The sequence below is a fragment of the Carassius carassius genome, chromosome 21 (assembly GCF_963082965.1).
Source record: "Carassius carassius chromosome 21, fCarCar2.1, whole genome shotgun sequence".
Taxonomy (NCBI): domain Eukaryota; kingdom Metazoa; phylum Chordata; class Actinopteri; order Cypriniformes; family Cyprinidae; genus Carassius; species Carassius carassius.
The window spans coordinates 30,083,543-30,098,611 of record NC_081775.1 but is presented as its reverse complement, the minus strand read 5'-3'; the positions used below and the strand labels follow the sequence as shown (position 1 = coordinate 30,098,611).

Sequence of the window (15,069 nt, the reverse complement as noted above, 5' to 3'; positions counted from 1 at the left end):
TTGTTTTCTAATGGACCAAGTGCTGCTCTGTGATGAATGTGTTTCAGTGAGACAAACAAAACAAAGACTTCATTTGTGGACCATAATATTAACATACAAAGGAAAGTGGGTCACACATTCTAGGGCACAAACCATCCGATCACAGTAGGGTCATTTACTGAAGGATGAATGGGAGAAACAACATGTTTGGAGGAGCTTCAGGGGATTGAGGCTGCATTTGTAATCCTTGTGATTAAAGCACAGTCGCTTACATATGAGATGATCAATCTGCTCAGCTTTTGTTAAGAGTTAGTTAATGCACTGCAAAATGGTTATCATCATGCAAATGTTCGGATATTACAAGATATATACAAATACATATATTAGTACATATATTCATAGATATACAAATTTTTATGCATGAAAACACTCTGAAACTAACCAGTCAAGTGCGAAAAGAAGAAATGGCAACATTTTACTTGAAGCTTTTATGTATAATGCATTAAAAATGTATTCATATTTTAAATGCATATTTAATATTCAATTTAACATTAATTTAACATCTGAAACTGGTTGTTTGTCATGTTATTAAATAAAATATACATTTTAAAGTTAAACCAGTTAGAAAACGTAAACATATAAAGGAGGAAATAAATATATTTTCTCTCTCTAATTTTTTTTAAAATACATATGAAAATAAACATAAACAAATAATTGGATCTGTAAATAGATAGATTACAATATTAAAATAAATAAGTAAATAAAACATATAAAGGAGAAAAATAGAGAGCACATTAATAAATAAATATATTTTTTCTGGATAAAAATTAATATATACGAATGGAAATATCAACACTTTTTAATAACTTGATCAGTAAACAAATACATAAATACATTTTCATACAGTTTTGGACAGCTTCACTAGTCCAAAATAATAATAATTTTTATTTCCAAGATGATATACTGTATAAATCCTGCTCGCTGAAATCTAAGCATTAAAAAGTATGTACTTTGTATTAAGCAGGACACAATAAGAATGCATGATGCTGAACCACAGACTTGAAGGACAATACTGCCATCTGATGGAAAACAAGTGCATATGCATGCTAAATCTATACATTACTAGACAATTAGTTGCATCCTTAAAATTTTTATATTTAATAGATCCTTTGCTTTTGCTGTTCAGCAATACGTGAATCAATTTACATACTGAATAACATTTTCAGATTAATGTTATTTAAGTTGTTTTCAGCGCTTGTTTTCTCTTCTTGAAAACTCTGGAGGACAAGAGCTCTTAAATGTCCTGATGATTATTATTACAGTCTGATTGATTTTTGATGCATTTGTGGAAGTTCTTTGCTGAATACATTATCGTTTATATAATGCTCTGAGTCATAGTCCTGAACTAGAGACTATCCCACGGCTCTTCTACAGGCCTAAGAGAAAATACAAAGACTTTCAGTGCTATTACACAATCCACACTTTTGCAGATAAAGAAGCATATGTTGAAGAAGAACATTTATTACTTATATAAGACCTAAAGTATTCCTGTGGTATTCCTTCCCAATCCATTGGATGGAGCTGTGCTCTTCTTTATATCAATATATCTTCCCAAAGTCATTCTGCTGTTGAAGTACCTAGTCAAGCAAAGCAAAATAAAGATTCTTTATGATTTCATAAAGCTCAGCCCAATGCTGTTACAACTTTCATACTAAATTATATGCTTCACTGCTGGTTTTAACTGAGTACAGCTGGTCTTAACCAGTTTAAGATAGTCTAACAGTCTGGTCAAGCTAGTGTTGAGCTGGTTTAGCCTGACCATCTGAAAAAAGTTCTCAAACCTCATGAAAACAAGCCATAAGCCCTGGAGGGTCAGGCTGGGAGACCGGCTCAGATCAGCAAACCATCTTAGTTTGTTTTAAGATATTTTTTTTTTTTTAGCAGGGAATTTATTTACAATACTGCGACACTATATAGGCGACACCCAATAAACTAATAAGGACACAATGATGCAAAGGACTGACTCAGAAAGGAACTAACTTGTTTAAATGAATCATTACTTTTTAATGAATCACTTGAATGAACAATTCAATGAGCATAAGAACAGCTTTTAGTGTCTGAACTCGTCAGTGTTTTTGAATGAATCAATTGAATAAATGATTCAATGACTCACTCGTTTGTCATTTGTATGTAACTATGTAATGACATAAGGATGTATCAGCGCTTTTGGAGCTCCGCTTAACCACATACAGTAAATATATATATATATATATATATATATATATATATATATATATATATATACAGTACAGACCAAAAGTTTGGACACACCTTCTCATTCAAAGGGTTTTCTTTATTTTCATGACTATGAAAATTGTAGATTCACACTGAAGGCATCAAAACTATGAATTAACACATGTGGAATTATATATGGAATTATATACATAACAAAAAAGTGTGAAACAACTGAAAATATGTCATATTGTAGGTTCTTCAAAGTAGCCACCTTTTGCTTTGATTACTGCTTTGCACACTCTTGATGAGCTTCAAGAGGTAGTCACCTGAAATGGTCTTCCAACAGTCTTGAAGGAGTTCCCCGAGAGATGCTTAGCACTTGTTGGCCCTTTTACCTTCTGTCTGCGGTCCAGCTCACCCCTAAACCATCTGGATTGGGTTCAGGTCCGGTGACTGTGGAGGCCAGGTCATCTGGCGCAGCACCCCATCACTCTCCTTCTTGCTCAAATAGCCCTTGATGCCTTCAGTGTGACTCTACAATTTTCATAGTCATGAAAATAAAGAAAACTCTTTGAATGAGAAGGTGTGTCCAAACTTTTGGTCTGTACTATATATATATATATATATATGTATATATATATTCAGAGGCAAATGGGGGCCCCAGTTGAAAATATTAATATAATTAATATTTTAATTAATTGAAATCATAACACATTTTGATGCTGTCAAATCTTCACTTCTTGAACAAAAAAGAGGCTAAATTTGTCTGATGTAACTTTTTTAAAGTTTCATGAGATAGGTAGGCCTATGTAAGGATCACGTGACATCCCCCCAACAGTTAGTTTGAGTGGTCTGATTTGCTACTGTTAGTATTCCTTCACTTGTTTGTGTTTGCTACATGTTTCTTCAACTTCCTTGCGTATTTTGCAAGTATTTCCAATGGTGGAGTGAAAACAAACAACACAGATATTCAGTTACTAACAGCAATGCTACTCGTGAGATATTGATTAAATATTAAGGACTGTTGAATGAATAGGCAGCAGAAATAAGTAAACCCCAGACCACACATTTTCATAGTGCCATGTTTTATAGAGCTGTCGAGAGATGTTTGAAGGCTCCATCTACCCCACGCAAAAAACTTCAGACTGCAATTAATCAGCAGGTGATCATTCTCTCTCTCTCTCCTCAAGAATTCAACCTCGTTCTCGCTTTATTGCTGCACACTTTCTTTCATATCACACCATTACACAGTACTCTTTAAATCAGCACATTTTCAGTACAAGGCAAGATTTACAAAAGTGGCTTCTCTTCAGATGCTACCTGTTTAATCTGTTTTTCATTTTCTACATCACTTATTCAGGTTACTTCATCCAAAAAATAAATATTTATATTTAAATTACCATAATTTACTTAATTACTATTCACAGTGATCACATCCGAGGCAACAATATTTCTAAATACAATGTAACTTAAATATCAATCTGTTTCTCACACTTAGCAATATGACTTCAAAACACTTTTGCATGTAATTCATTTGGAGAATTTCTGATACATTTATAATAAATGACAGTCATGGTTTCTATAAATTGTGTGGAGATTATTTAAAAAATATATATTTTTGTTATATTGTAGACTAAATTATGAATTCATTTTATCCCTTTAAAGGTTCTTGACGAATCATCCCAGAATGCCATCTGACAGCCAAACAATCAGTTATTAAGCCTCTCATTAAAAAAAACGGAACTTGACCCCAAAGATGTAGTTAATTACAGACCGATCTTGAATCTCCCTTTTCTGTCAGATATACAAGAAAAGGTACCATGCTGACAATTATATTCCTTCTTAGAGAAAAATCTGAGAGCATTTCCAGTTAGGATTTAGACCGTATCATACAGTAGTACTGAGACTGCTCTTATTAGAGTTACAAATGACCTGATCTTATCATCTGATCGTGGTTGTACTGCATTCGACACTATCGACCAAAACATTCTTTTGCATAGACTAGAAAACTTTGTTGGCATTAATGGAAATGCATTAGCATGGTTCAAATCATACTCATATGACCGCAATCAATTCATAGCAGTGAATGAAGAGGTGTCATATCGATCACAAATGCAGTATGGAGTACCTCAAGGCTCAGTACTAGGGCCGTTACTCTTCACGCTTTATATGTTACCCTTGGGAGATATCATCAGGAAACATGGTGTAAGCTTTCACTGTTATGCTGATGATACTCAGCTCTATATTTCTTTGTGGCCCGGTGAAACACAACTATTTGAAAAACTAATGGAATGCATAGTTGATATTAACAACTGGATGACGAGTAATTTCTTAATACTAAATTCTGAAAAAACAGAGGTGTTAATTATAGCACCTAAAAACTCTGCATGTAATAACCTAGAACACTGACTAACACTTGATGGCTGCTCTGTCAATTCTTCGTCACCAGTTAGGAACTTCGGTGTGCTATTTAATAGCAATCTTTCCTTCGAATGCCACATTTCTAGCATTTGTAAAGCTGCATTTTTCCATCTCAAAAATCTATCTAAATTGCGACCTATGCTCTCAATGTCAAATGCAGAAACGTTAATCCATGCGTTTATGACTTCAAGGTTAGATTATTATAATGCATTATTGGGTGGTTGTTTTGCACGCTTAATAAACAAAGTCCAGCTAGTCCAAAATGCAGAAGTTAGAGTACTTACTAGAACCAGCAAGTATGACCATATTTGCCCGGTTCTGTCAACACTGCAATGGCTATCTATTAAACATCATATAGATTTTAAAATCCTGCGAATTAATTATAAAGCCCTGAATGGTTTAGCACCTCAGAACTTGAGCAAGCTCTTATCGTATTACAGTCCTCCAAGTCTGCTGCGATCTCAAAACTCTGGCAATTTGATAATACCTAGAATATCTAAATCAGCAGTGGATGGCAGATCCTTTTCCTATTTATCGCCCAAACTCTGGAAAAACCTACGTAACATTGTTCGGGAGGCAAACACATTCTGTCAATTTAAATCTAGATTAAAGTCCCATCTCTTTAACCTTGCTTACACATATCACACTTACACATTTCTAATAATCAAATCCATTAAAGGATTTTTAGGCTGCATTAATTAGGTCAACCAGAACCAGGAACACTTCCCTAAACACACAATGTACTTGTTACATTGTTAGAAGAATGGCATCTACGCTAATATTAATCTGTTTCTTTCTTATTCCGAGGTCACTGTAGCCACCAAATCCAGTATGTATTCAGACCAGATGGTGGATCAGCACCTAGAAAGGACCTCTACATCCCTGAAAGACAGCAAAGACCAGGACAACTAGAGCCCCAGATACAGATCCCAGTAAAGACCTTGTCTCAGAGGAGCACCAGGACAAGACCACAGGAAACAGATTCCTCTGCACAATCTGACTTTGCTGCAGCCTGGAATTGAACTGCTGGTTTCGTCTGGTCAGAGGAGAACTGGCCCCCCAACTGCGCCTGGTTTCTCCCAAGGTTTTTTCTCCATTCTGTCACAGATGGAGTTTTGGTTCCTTGCAGCTGTCACCTCTACCTTTTTTATTTGAGGACACTTAATTTCTATCAATATCGTTGACTTGATTGCACAGATACTATTTAAACTGAACTGAGCTGGATGATGACATCACTGAATTCAGTGATGAACTGCCTTTAACTGAAAATTGAGTGTTTACTATTGTCATTTTGCATTGACACACTATTTTCCTATTTCATACTATAAAGTTGCTTTGACACAATCTGTATTGTTAAAAGCGCTATATAAATAAATTTGACTTGACTCAGTTTGGGTGAGTAATATCTTAAAAAATCATAATATTCATATGACACCTGGTATTTTCAGTAAATGGCAAATTATGTAATTGTAGCCATAAACAATCCATTTTTAATTTATGAATAGAAATGGCCCTTTTTTTCCACTGTCCAACATTACCCCTTATAAATACTGTACTTATGTGTCATTGGCTCAGATAACAGCAATACCCTGTTGCCTGGTAACATTGCTAGAATGCTCATGTTTGAGAGAGAAATGCTGCTTTTGTGTCTGTCCCTTTTCCTTTCTTTATGTAACAATAATGTTTATACTACACAACCATCTAAATTTCTAACATTACACCCACTGATGATGATCTTTATATGTAACAATCATTCTGGACATTATTTTGCATATCTGTTATCAGTGGAATTATTACAGTAAGCAGATTGTTATGAAGCATAATGCAGAAGCTGACAGGAAGCATCACACCACATGACAAAACTTTGTCACTCTTCCCTGGCTATTAATGAACATTCTCCTCAGTCGATAAGTCATGGAACGATGTAAAATAAGCAGAGGTGGGTAGAGTACCCAAAAACTGTACTCAAGTAAAAGTAAAAGTACTTCTAGAAATATTTACTCAAGTAAAAGTAAAAGTACTAGTCTTGAATAGTTACTTGAGTAAGAGTAAAAGAGTATCGGATAAAAAATCTACTCAAGTAGTTAGTTACTAGTTACTTTGGGTCATATACTGAGCCTATTTTTATTTAGATATATAGATAAAATGTATGTAATGTATGTGTGTGTGTATAAATGTATATATTTCATCAGCCTTTACTCCAATTTATGTAATTTATTATAAAACCCTGTCTGTTTACTTAAGTAACAGATATAGGTGTCATGCCATAACATATTTTTAATACGACTGACTTTATATTAAATGTGAATTTAACATTGAAAGTTAATGTGATATAAATATTGCTACTAATCTTTCATTGTTCAGAAAGAGAGCAAATAACATTTACATTATTAAAGATCATTTTCACTGACAGTCTAGATTTCAATCACTCTCAGAAACTCCCATTAAAATCACTGAAACTGCTAACACTGTGAAATCAATATCTTAATTATAGATTCGTACACACATCTGCACTTTGTTGTTTCTGACGAGAGAATTCGCCAGAAAGAGGTATTCAGTCAGGAGCGAGTGAAGGAAGCACCGGCATTTTAGCGATGACTCATCTGAACGCCTCTGATTGGCCAATGCTTTAATAAGCTCAAAAGAATCATGTGTGATTGGTTATAATGCGCAGCGCTGTAAAAACGCGTCTGTCTCTGGCTCAGCGCCAGCAAGCGATCACAGATCTGAAGCAGCTGATGATAGGCTATGACTTGCTGAACGTAGGCCTACTCGCAACGGTGTGATTGTATTAGAATTAATAAAATCTTAATCGGCTATTTTTTGTCTTTTGGAAGCTGCATTCAACTTGACTCCCCTCTGTTATAAGCCACACACGTACAACAAACTAATGTCAGAGGTATCGTGTGCTGTAATCGAATGTAGCCCAAGTTATTACCTGTTAAACAGTAGACAGCACACGCGGTGTTCATCTAATAAGGATCTCCATCGCAAGCAAATAATAGCCTTTGCAGATTTGCTTTCAATTCAATGCAGTTCCAGCCACGTTTTCAACGCTGCTGATGTTAAACGTTACAACTCTGAGTGAACCACTTCAGATGCTCAGCGCGTGCGGCAGGGAACTGAACGACTCATTCAAACTGATTCATGAACCGTTTGCCAATTGGTTTGATCAAGCCTTTGAACAGAATTGGCTCAAAAGAATGAATCATTCGCGAATGGGCATCGCTCATTGCCCAGAGAAAAGTAGACGGCGCGTTTGGAATAAACTGAAGCATTTATAACATTTATTGCATTAAGATAAAGTAACCAGAGCAGCGTCGCCCACAGTAACGAAGTAAAAGTACAGATTTTTCCCCAAAAATTTACTCAAGTAAGAGTATAAAGTACCCATCTTTAAATATACTCCGAAAAGTATTAGTTACCTCAAAAACTTACTCAAGTAAATGTAACGAAGTAAATGTAACTCATTACTACCCACCTCTGAAAATAAGATGAAATGTGTCGGTCTTTAGTTGTGAAATTGACTAGGACAACTGCGGCTTTAATGAGTTTTGGCTGAGAATGTATTCATACCAAAGAGTTCCTGATGGCAGTGGCAACAGCTGCCAATGAACATGTTAATTTGCACAGTTGAGTTTGTCATCAATGAAAATAATCCAGATGTAACTCAGTTAATGCCAGAAAGGCAGCTTTACTCAGATGCTGGAATAACTTCAAGGTAAACAAAAGTCAGGAAGGATGAAACTCCAAACTCATCAAGTTGTCAAATGTTGAGTTTAATAGAGGGAGTATGTACACTGTCACAATCTGAGATTATTATGTATGTCATGACAGGTTATAATTTATACACATGCTACATCATTATTTAAATTTTGCAATCATTTTCTTTAGCTTTTGTCTGTCTAACTTTCTGTTTATACAGATATTATAGATAGATAGCGTCAGGCTGCCTTATCACTGGCGCACGAGATGCGATGATGATGTAAGTGTTGTTGCAGTAATGTTTTTGTTAGCCTATCCAGGTGAACCCATTAGATGAGGCACTGCTGCATTGTTCATTCAAAATGTTGCGGAAAAAGACAACATCAATGTGGAAAACATCTTGTTTATTGTACGTCAAAACTGAAACCAACTAATCTGTTTTCGCAGAACGCATATTTTGCGCATTTTCTACATTACAGTGACATATATCACTGTTTCACTCGCATAAGAGAGACACGTTTAGAAAGCCATATAAAATAATGTATGCCCATCTTTATTAAAAAAAAAAAAAAACTTTATGAGAGACTTTATGCCATTTTTTGGCCTTCTCGCTACATCTCATCTCAAAAGTACTCATTACATTTTGCATTAAATATACATGCATGAGGCTATTTTCTTTATAACTAAGCCAATTAATTAATTATATATGGATTATAAACATTTTGTAAACATTATGCACTTTTTTATACATTTAGTCATGTTATTTTATGGCTTTAAATGTGCATTAGCATTATTTTGTTCGATGGACCCTCTTGTGACCTCAGGAGAGACGCTAAAGCTTTTCCCCCTAACTGAAATGATTTCTTTGACATTTGAATATAATTAGAATATGGATCATATTCCGAATCCGAATTTAGTTTTTCAGCCCTAGAGCACGATAAGTGGATCGAGCGACAGCACAATGTGTAGATATTAGATAGATCGATAGATAGATAGATAGATAGATAGATAGATAGATAGATAGATAGATAGATAGATAGATAGATAGATAGATAGATAGATAGATAGATCTATCACTCTCCCGGTGACATGCCCCCACGGAAGAAATTTTTTGAAAAATAACCCCTGAAATTCACACTTCTGGAGAATATTGTGTAAACTAATTGATACATTTAGATAAATATATTTAGATACAAGACTGAACCACATAGATGTGAAATATAAAGGCTATCATGATCATTACTTCCTTTATAATTAACTTTCTTTCCAGTGCAAAACAATAATACATAAAAAACAATTATTAATTAAATAATAATTATTTTCCTCCTCCAGATACCTTATTAAGATACCCATCAGAAATGATTGACATTTTGAGGGAGCGGGAGACAGGAACACAACAAGGGGGAACACTGGGGAGATGTATATGGAATGTTAGGCTAAACTTGTACTATCTATTTTAATATAACCACTTTCTTATCAACTAGCCTATATTTGAGTTTTAAAAATCCACATGATTACATCGCCTACCATATCAGCCTCGGGAGTCGTCTGGTCTGACGGACAAGGAACCTTGACCTCGCTCCCTCCTGCGCCCGCAGCCTCTCGCTCCTCTTGGGATTATCGCCTGATGCGTGCTGCTTAATATCACACACTCCGCCGTGACAAACAGAAAAAACGCGACGGCATATGGTACAATTGGCCTTGAGAACGACCAATTAAAAGGGCATTCTCTGATGATGTTCCAAGATGTTAAAAAGCTACGCTGATCAAAGACAAACGGGGAGACAAATGTCTTCGTTCATAGTCTGGCATATATATTAAAAGCTATGTGTGTGTCTGTCATGGATTTGCACTGAATTGATTCTCAAAAATACGGAACAAAGTGCGTTCGGGACGATTCCGTATTAAACGGAACGGTTGGCAACCCAGTAAGCTGCTCTGAACTCTCTCTTGTATGTCGGTGCGTAATCACTCAGTGTAACTTTAGTCTTTGCCCCGCGATGTATTTTTCACTGCGTGAGTGAGAACATGATGCACGTGACTCGTGAGAGCGGCCTGGCTTGTCACACACTAACTAAACGAGGCGGGTCTTTGCAAACGGTCACTATAATATTAATGATAATAATTCCATGATAATGCATGAAATATACGGCAAAGCGCCACTAAATAACAGGGCTAATTTGTGGGGGGCGTGGGGTAAGGCTTTGGCAATCAGATGGCTAGTGGTCAATCTGATCCACAGCCAATCACGGGCCCCCTCCTTGCTCGGGCCCAGGGGCTTAAAGGGTTAGTTCCCCCAGATAGCAAAATTATGTATTTAAAACCTTACCCTCATGTTGTTTCAAACACGTAAGACCTCCGTTTATCTTTGGAATACAGTTTAAGATATTTTAGATTTAGTCTTTACTCTCAGTCCCTCCACTGAAGCTGTTTGTACGGTATACTGTCCATGTCCAGAAAGGTAAGAAAAACATCATCAAAGTAGTCCATGTGACATCAGAGGGTCAGTTTGTATTTATTGAAGCATCGAAAATACATTTTGGTCCAAAAATAGCAAAAACGACGACTTTATTCAGCATTGTCTTCTCTTCCGTGTCTGTTGTGAGAGAGAGTTCAAAACAAAGCAGTCTGGATATCCGGTTCACAAACAAATCATTCAGTTCACCAAATCGAACTGAATCGTTTTAAACGGTTCACATCTCTAATACGCATTAATCCACAAATGACTTAAGCTGTTAACTTTTTTAATGTGGCTGACACTCCCTCTGAGTTCAAACAAACCAATATCCCGGAGTAATTCATTTACTCAAACAGTACACTGACTGAACTGCTGTAAAGAGAGAACTGAAGATGAACACCGAGCCGAGCCAGATAATGAACAACAGACTGACTCATTCACGAGTCAAGAACCGTTTCTGTCAGACGTGTCCGATTCGAGAATCGAGGAGCTGATGATACTGCACATGTGTGATTGAGTGTGAAGCAGACTGACACACATCGCGTCTGAACCGAACTGATTCTTTTGGTGATTGATTCTGAACTGATTCTGTGCTAGTGTTATGAGCGCGGGTAAACTGAAGGCTTGAATCAAGGGCAATCATCGCAAATGACGCCATTACGTCGAGCGCAAAAGAACCGGTGAACCGTTTTCTTCAACCGGTTTATTGAATCGAACTGTCAGAAAGAACTACTGGTGATCCGAAAACCGATGCAACCGGATCTTGACTCGTGAATGAGTCAGTCTTTTGTTCGTTATCTGGCTCGGTGTTCATCTTCAGTTCTCTCTTCACAGCAGTTCAGTCAGTGTACTGTTTGAGTACATGAATTACTCAGGGATATTGGTTTGTTTGAACTCAGAGGGAGTGTCAGCCACATTAAAAAAGTTAACAGCTTAAGTCATTTGTGGATTAATGCGTATTAGAGATTCGAACCGTTTAAAACGATTCAGTTCGATTTGGTGAACTGAATGATTCGTTCGCGAACCGGATATCCAGACTGCTTTGTTTTGAACTCTCTCTCACAATAGACACGGAAGAGAAGACAATGCTGAATAAAGTCGTCGTTTTTGCTAATTTTGGACCAAAATGTATTTTCGATGCTTCAAAAAATTCTAACTGACCCTCTGATGTCACATGGACTAATTTGATGATGTTTTTCTTACCTTTCTGGACATGGACAGTATACTGTACACACAGCTTCAATGGAGGGACTGAGAGCTCTCGGACTAAATCTAAAATATCTTAAACTGTGTTCCAAAGATAAACGGAGGTCTTACCGGTTTGAAACAACATGAGGATTACATAATTTTGCTATCTGGGTGAACTAACCCTTTAAGCCCCGCCTAGCCCTATTGTTAATGCGGCCGTGAGCGCGGTATGATGTGATACTGTGATGTAGATAGAGCAACAGATAGAGCAATAGTGTAATAGAGTGACACATAGAGTGTGATATCTAGATATATACAGGTAGACTCTAAAAATTCTCTGAATATATGAAATAGAAATAAAGACATGGATAATCAGCAAGGTACAAAATGTCTTAACTGAAATCAGATGTGGGGAGAAAAGATAAATATCAATTCTGAGTGAGAGAGAGAGAGAGAGCGCTGAGTTTCAACAGAGTGTCAGTCTGCTTGTATTACTGTGATTATAGAGAGCTTCTGCAGTGGAGAGAGAGTGAGAGAGAGTGAGAGAGAGAGAGAGAGAAGGTTGTGCACGATTCACTGTCTTCTCGAGGATACAGATCGCTTCCCTCCTCGTCTCAGTGCTCCTCTTTCTTCCCACTCAAGTGTATCTGATCCGTCTCTCCTGCACAACTCCTCTGTTTCTCAAAAACTCTGAGGATGACTTCTACAGAAACCTCCAGCCAAAGATGCCTGTTCTTCAGCTCATGGCTTCCCAGGACGACTCGACACTCTTGGGCTTCCCTCGTGCGGACCTGCCCTCTGTAAAGTGGATCCAAAGCAGAACAGCAGCTCAAACCGGTCTCCTTTAGGGTGAGTATCACTTACAAGATATGAGTTTGTTAATGTTGTTTACTGAAACACAGAAAGAGATTTAATGCAATCCAGTGCTTTTTTGTGGATGTGTATTTCATTGTTTTGCTGTGAGCGGTTATTAATGTGCGACTCCTTGTTGCATATTGTCATTAGTGATCATATAAAAGCTGAGAATACAGCCAGGTGGTGTCTCAGATGGGTGCAGATAAAGAGTTGAGACTAGTGGTGCCAAAACTGTCAGCGTGTGAACTCTCAATGCGTGTCATGACACCAGGTCTGTACAGAACATCACCACTGCGCTGGTCATTAGTAAAACAAGTACAACACAACCAACTCATTCTGTAGTGATTCCATTAAAAGTATTGAAGTCGAGCCTGTGCACTGCATGCTGGTACCTTATTAAGTGATCAGATGCACCATTTTCATCAGAAAACAGGTGAGAAATCCAGAGCATGGGGTCTTTTGACCCTAGCAACTGCATTGCAATGCCCCAGCAACCAGCCTGGCATCGTGACAGAATTTTGCACCACTCATATTTTTTTCAGCAAAATCAAATATTTATTGATTCCCGGCTGTGTAGTTCAGGTATCCGGTCTGTAGACTGTTCAGGTAGAAAAATACAGTATGTGGGTGAAGTGAAATAGAAATGTATGAGGAAAAGAGTAGCAACAAGGTGACAGAATGGACTTATTTCTGTGGAAACAGCACTTTCCTCTCTTTCTTCCTCCTCCCTCCATGCATAGCTACTGAAGACTCATATGGATGTTTTTATGTTACCAATTGAAAAGAAATCTTCAAGTGATGATCCTTTTTTTTTTTAGTTACTTAACAAAAAAGTTGCGCTCAGACACGCCCATATACCGCATCACTTCCTGTGTTTACCTCATTCTGTTGCCACTGACGAGAAGTCCTCTAATCCTGCTGTTGGAGATTTCAGGAGAATCGTGTCTTTCTGTCGCTCAAGCTGTTATTAAGCCACTTAAACTGTTTGAATCGCACACTGGATTGGCTCTGTTTCAGAACACATGCCGAAGCAAATAGACAAAAGATTTGGGACTTGAACCTTGCTAAACCTGCTAATATTACTATAGTTAGTCAATTCATTTAATCTCTGCTGATTTTTAGTTTTAATTGCTCTCATGATCCTAAACCAGCAAAGACTCCTAAATAAGCTTTGTTGACCAGTCATTAAAATCTATCCAAAACAGGCTCAGCATGCAGAGATGAGTATATGGCACGATTCTGGAATTATTGATACAGTATTTGCATTAAGGATGTGCAGTGATCCTCATTAACTTTAATGCAGAGCTGTCTGAAAGTGTCTGTAAGTTTGACAGGGAGATGATTTCATGCAGCAGCCTGTGGTGTGTCGTGATGCACACGCTCAGTAATCCTCGGGAGCTTTTCATCCTCTCTCAAACACGATCCCACACACACACTGATAACTAAATATTATCTTTAAGAAATGATGTTATTGACGCGAGCACTCACACATAAGTGCTGATCAGGTAAAGGGATTGTGTGGTCGTGACTGCAGCTCAGGTGGCTTCTATTCTAAGGTTATAGAGAAAAGCAGGACAAACAGAGTGTTATTTTTATCTTTACGCACAGAAAGTGTTACAGTGCATGACCTCAACACCTGATGCATGCATCTGTTTGTGCATTCATGAGGTTGCTGCAAATGGCCCTTCTGTCTGTCTATCTATAAATTATCTTTTGGATCTTGACATTGCTGTATAATAAAAAAGTGGATAATATCTATCATATCAGTCATCCATGTTCAGATTTAGGACTGTTTGTTTGTTTATGTATTTTTATTATTATTATTATTTTAATTTATTCATTTTATTTTGTAAATTTTACTTATTTATTTTGGTTATTTTATTTACAGCTTTAATTAAAATTTATTTTATGGTTTATTTATTTTAATGTGTTTATTTTATTTTGCTCGTTTTATTTTATTGCATTTATTTTTTTGTTAATTTAATTTAATTTTTCATTTTATTTTATCTATTGAATATTTATTTTAATTTGTTTATTCTACTTATTTCGTTTATTTATTTTTTTATGTTTTCATATATATATATATATATATATATATATATATATATATATATATATATATATATAATGTCTTTATTTTATTTTATTGAATACATTTTAATGTCTTGATTATTTATGTATTTAAGTGTCAGACCTGTTGTTCACATTCACTCTCATTCAAAATAAAG

The 15,069-nt window shown here is 36.4% G+C and overlaps 1 protein-coding gene across 7 annotated transcripts in view; it reads left to right on the top strand.

The window, feature by feature from the left end:
* The first annotated feature begins 12,533 nt into the window (after positions 1-12,533).
* Positions 12,534-15,069, top strand: part of LOC132098105 (citron Rho-interacting kinase-like) — a 79,797-nt gene continuing 77,261 nt past the window's right edge. For all 7 annotated transcript variants that reach the window (XM_059504246.1, XM_059504245.1, XM_059504243.1 and 4 more), the window contains exon 1: positions 12,534-12,835. The gene's annotated coding sequence lies outside the window, so the exon portion shown is untranslated. The remainder of the gene's footprint in view (positions 12,836-15,069) is intronic.